The following is a 6,000-nucleotide window of genomic DNA, read 5'->3' as shown; positions in this document are numbered from 1 at the left end:
ATCCTGCACCGTTTTAATTAAGTCTGCACACCTTGTTTGACTAAGACCTCCTACTAGACCTCCTGACCTCCTATTGTTTTCAGCTTGGTCACGTGTAGGCCTCTTATTTTTTGGTCAATGGAAGACGACGCTGCCACCCTTGCACTCCATAACAAGCCTCCAATCATCAACCATTATCATACCACCGCTTAAGATAATTCAGCGTTTCCTACGGGCGTTGCCTTGAGCGAATCCAACTACACCATATGGGCACCTCTTATGAAGATGAGGATTGGAGCACGAGGAAAGGTAGGCTACCTTACTAGAGCCAAAGCTCCACCAGATGAGAACTCTCCTGAATTTGAAGTTTGGGCCACAGACAATGAAAAAGTGAAGAGTTGGCTCATTGATTCTATGGAGCCATCACTCATGAATCGGTATATCCACCTCCCAACCAAGGACCAAAATATCGAGTTTCGAGGAAATATCGATGGTCCGGAAAACGGAAATTTCGACGGAAATATCGTGGATATATCGATTTCGGTAAATAGTCAAGAAAAATGATGGAAATTTGAAGAAAAATATGGAAATTTTAAGTGAAACTTTTGGATATGTTTGTCTTATCAATTATCTACTATATATGAAAAAATAACCTTGAATAAACATTGTTATATATTGAGTTGTAATAATTTAAGATGAAACAGTAAATGCCTGAATCGTTGACAACTCTTAAATTTTTTGAAATAAACATCTAATTTTTATTTTTTGATTGCTAGAAACTCAATGGGAGGCTAGGCCAACATGCCTTACATACATTTTTTGTACATATCATACATTACACCTTGAATTACATGAGTAACTTAGAACCACATAGAAGACATATTATGTACAAAATCTTCATTATCTTCATCATCTCTATTTGTAGAGTCTTGAGTGTATTGTGAAGAATAGGTTATTAAATGATACTCCTTTTTGTAGTCTTGAATTGTTGGTAAATACTAAATACTAAGGAATATATATGTATTGATCGGTTGTAAGTTAGTTATTGATTGGATATCTACTTAAGTTTTCAGATTCTTAGAATATATACTAGAATGTTGCAAATAAAATTGAAGAGCAGATGCAGCCGAGTTGGTCAAGGCATTCAAAGAGGATTGAGGTGACCAAGGTTCGAACCTTGGAGACCCCAAGTTGCTTTTTGATTGGAATTTTAGTTTGAATATTAGTGTGTCACGTGGTGGGGATAGTCAACCAACTTGCATGTGAGAAAATCAGCAAATGAGAAGTTGGATAAGGGAATTTCGCCGAAATATCGCGATATTAACGATATTTTCCGAAATTTCGGGAAATTTCGAAAATATCGCACGAAATTCACTTGGAAGGCAGCAGATATATCGCCCACTCAAAAAAACGAAAATATCGGCGATATTTTCGATTTTTAAGACCTTGCTCCCAACATCCAAAGATGTTTGGGAAGCAGTTGAGAAGACTTTTTATGATGATTCTGATGAAACTAGGATTTTCAAATTAAATGAGAAGTGTTTTGGAGCAAAACAGAATGACCGAACTTTTCCTACCTACTACAATGAATTGGTGGGAATGTTTCAAGAGATTGATCAGCGTATGGCCTCCCAAAATAACACAGTGGCTGTTGTTGTTCAAGAGAATACTGCCATGGCACGAATGCGAGTTCACATGTTTCATAGTAGACTCGATTCAGAGTATGATCAAGTCCGTGGTGAGATTATGCGCAAAGACCCGAAATTCGACTTGGAGCAAAGTTATGCCTATGTTCGAAAGGTGCATTCTGATAGGCAGGCAATGGGACACGCCTCTGAATCCTCTGTCATGGCTGTCCAACGCAGACAGGGTCCTCCCCCAGGCTTCTCAACTCCTTCACCACGCCGCCCTCCGGGTAAGACATTTATATGCAAATACAAAGTGTCCGGTCTGTGAAGATTTGGGTCATAGCAAGCAACGGTGCTATGAAGTAATTGGCTACCCTGATTGGTGGGATTTCACTAAGAAACCGCGAAAGAACCTTGGAAAAGCTGCTGTGGCTACTACAGAGGAAGAGCAACCATCCAATGCCTCCGCTAACGTCGCACAGTCAGGTATGAAGGGTAAGGTATCTATGAATAGTTCTTGGATAATTGATACAGGTTCATCTGACCATATGACTAATGATCCTAGCCTCTTGAAAAAGCTGAAACCTTCGTCTCAACATATTGTTTCTACTGCTGATGGTACTCCAACTCCGGTTACCGGAGAAGGCTCTGTTGTCCTATCTGACACATTAACCCTTGACTCTGTATTAGTTGTCCCTTCATTAGCATATAATCTCCTATCTGTTGGCCAGATTATTCTAGCACTAGCGTGTATTGTGACTTTTTATCCCTCTTTCTGTGTGTTTCAGGACATTCTGACTCGGCAGATTCTTGGTTATGGTGTTAGAAGGGGGAAACTCTACTACTTGGATCTGACAGAAAGTGGAGAGCAATAGCTGTTAGGACAAGTGAATCAGGTCAATGGGGTAGAGAATGCTAAGGAAACAATGTGGCTATGGCATCGTCGTTTGGGTCATCTGTCTTTTAGTTATCTTCAAAAACTGCAACCTAATTTGTTTTCTGTTGTTAGTGCTTCAGATTTTCATTGTGATGTATGTGAACTGGCTAACAGTCATCGAATTTCATATTCACCTAGTCTTAATAAAAGTCTCATTCCGTTTATGAAAATTCATTCTGATGTTTGGGGCCCTGCCAAGATCCCTTCTCTTTCTGGAGCTCAATATTATGTGACTTTTATTGATGATTGTACCCGTATGACTTGGGTGTCGTTATTAAAGAACAAGAGTGACGTGTATTCTAAGTTCAAAGAGTTTCACAAGATGGTGTCTACATAATACCAACAGACTGTTCAAGTTTTTCAATCTGACAATGGCGGAGAAAATGTTAATGGCCCTATGCAGGAGTTTATGCAATCTCATGGAATTCGACATCAGACGTCGAATGCATATACTCCTCAACAGAATGGATTGGCAGAAAGAAAGAATCGGCAGTTGTTTGAAGTTGTTCATGCCTCCTTGTTTGGTATGCATGTACCTCGTGAATATTGGGGAGAAGCTGTGAAGTCCGCTGCCTACCTTATTAATCGTACTCCTTTTCGGGTGATTGAATTTCAAAATCCTCAGCAGCAGCTTCAGAAACTTCTGTCACTTCCATCGTTACCTAACCTAGAGCCCCGTGTTTTTGGGTGCGTTGCTTATGTTCATATTCCTAAGTCTCAACGTAGCAAGCTTGATCCCCGTACCCGTAAGTGTATATTTGTTGGTTATGCTGAATTCTAGAAGGGTTATAGATGTTATGATCCTCTTACTGGCACTATACATGTCTCTCTTGATGTTGCGTTTCGTGAGTCCGAGTTTTATTATTCAGGGGGAGCTTCGGGGTCTTCCCTTCAGGGGGAGAGAGATTGTGAAGGAAATCCTCGAGATTTATTTACATTTGAAGAATTAGAAACCTTGGAATTGAGATTTGGGGTTGGAAACAGAAAAGAAAAAGAAGGTGGAGCAGTAGGAAAAGAAAAAGAAACAGAAGCTGGGAATATTGATTGTTCTACTGGCAGTGGACCCGTGGCCTTGGAAAAATAAATAGAAGGTGGACCCGTGGCCTTGAAAAAAGGAAGAGAAGATGCCGTGTTTTTTGAAGAAGAAATAGAAGATGGTCTTGACAATGGCAGTGGGCCCATGGCTGTGGGGTCCCTATCCAACCAACACCATGACCGGTTGAACAAGACCATCCAGAGTGGATTTGTCCCATCCAGCCGATATTATGACCTACATGACCTGACCTACCCGTGGGGTCCTCATCTAGTCAACATCATGAGCCATCCAGCCGACTTCTTCATGACCAGTCGAATAGGACAGATGCTGATGAATTACCCATTGATCAGCTCAGCCGTGACTCATCCAATCAAGACAATATAATTTAGAGTTCTCACCTGTGAGAGTTTTTACCCCCCTCTACATCATCAACTGAAGGATCCGCTGCGAATGTTCCTCCTCAGGTACCTTTAATTTTAAATGAATCATCTAAGGGTAGATAATATTGAGTCTAGGAGATCATAGAGGGTTACCAAGGATATTCCTAAGAAACAATATGAACCAGACATCAGAGCCAAAGTTAAATATCCTATAGCTAATTACATATCTAACCATAGGTTGTCTGGGTCACATGCACTTGTTGTTGATCAATTATCTACTGTATCTATTCCTAGTAGTGTACAGGATGCATTGGCGGATCCTAAGTGGACTCAAGCAATGAATGAAGAACTAGAGGCCTTGCAGAAAAACTTAACTTGGGATATTGTGACTATGCCTGCTGGAAAGAAGATTGTTGGATGTCGTTGGGTGTTTACAGTAAAACTTAAATCTGATGGGAGCATTGACAGGTACAAAGCCAGATTAGTCGCCAAATGATACACCCAGCGCTATGGAATTGATTATGAAGAGACATTTGCCCCTGTAGCAAAGATCAACACTGTTTGAATATTAATTTCACTTGCTGCAACTAAAGATTGGCCTCTATATCAGTTTGATGTGAAGAATGCTTTCCTCAATGGAAACTTGGAGGAAGAGGTGTATATGGATATGCCGCCAGGTGTCAAAAATATGCCTTGTGATACTGGTAAGGTTTGTAAGTTGAAGAAGTCTCTATATGGTTTGAAGCAGTCTCCTAGAGCTTGGTTTGGAAGGTTCTCTAAGTCTATGAGGATGTTTGGTTATAGACAGAGCAACTCGGATCACACCTTGTTCATCAAGCGTAATCAGGGTAAGATTACCGCTCCGATAGTATATGTTGATGATATGATTGTCACAGGGGAAGATCTGAAAGAGATAGAGGTGCTACAGAAGTATCTTTCTAAGGAATTTGAGATGAAGGACCTTGGGCAATTGAAGTACTTTCTTGGAATTGAAGTTGCAAGGTCTAAAAAGGGGATTTCTTTATCCCAACGTAAGTATGTGCTTGACTTGTTAGCTGAGACCGGAATGCTTGGCTGCAGACACATTGAGACACCGATTGAGATGAACCATAACCTCGCCATCTATCCGGATCAGGTTCCAACTAATAAAGGAAGGTACCAACGTCTAGTAGGGAGGCTTATTTATCTTTCTCATACTCGACCTGATATTGCTTATGTTGTGAGTGTGGTTAGTCAATTTATGCATTGTCCCAGTGAAGAGCATATGGATGCGGTGTATCGTATTTTGAGATATCTTAAAATGGCACCTGGAAGAGGTTTGTTGTTAAAAAAGGAAGATGAATTGGAAGTTGTGGGGTACACGGATGCATATTGGGCTGGTGATAAGACTGACAGACGGTCTACATCTGGATATTTTACATTTGTTGGAGGAAATCTTGTGACTTAGCGCAGTAAGAAACAGAAGGTTGCTGCTAGGTCGAGTGCGGAAACTGAGTTTCGAGGAATGGCACATGGAATTTGCGAGATGCTGTGGATTCGTAATGTGTTGAAAGATTTGAGTTTTAAACTCAAGAAACCTATGGACTTGCATTGTGATAGCACATCTGCTATTGAAATTGCTCATAATCCTGTTCAGCATGATCAGACTAAGCATGTGGAGGTGGATCGACACTTCCTTAAGGAAAACCTGGACAAAAAGATTATCCGTTTCCCATTCGTTTATACAGAAGATCAATTAGCAGATGTTCTTACGAAAGGAGTGTTAAGGAAAGTGTTTGACAACTCAATTGACAAGTTGGGCATGATCGACATCTATGCACCAACTTGAGGGGGAGTGTAGAATATTATGTAAATATTTACTTTCCTTGTTTATGTAGATTACGTATTCTGTATAATTGTAGGAGATATTGTCCTATTAGGATTCACTTGTATCTCTATATCCTCCTATTCGGAGATGAATAATATTGAAGGGCAACAAACAGATCAAAGTCTTTTTTCTACTTTATATTCTTCTGTATTAATGTTAGATTTTTCATTAGG

The sequence above is a fragment of the Rosa rugosa genome, chromosome 1, assembly GCF_958449725.1.
Source record: "Rosa rugosa chromosome 1, drRosRugo1.1, whole genome shotgun sequence".
In the NCBI taxonomy this organism is placed as follows: Eukaryota; Viridiplantae; Streptophyta; class Magnoliopsida; order Rosales; family Rosaceae; genus Rosa; species Rosa rugosa.
This window is presented reverse-complemented; position numbering follows the sequence as displayed.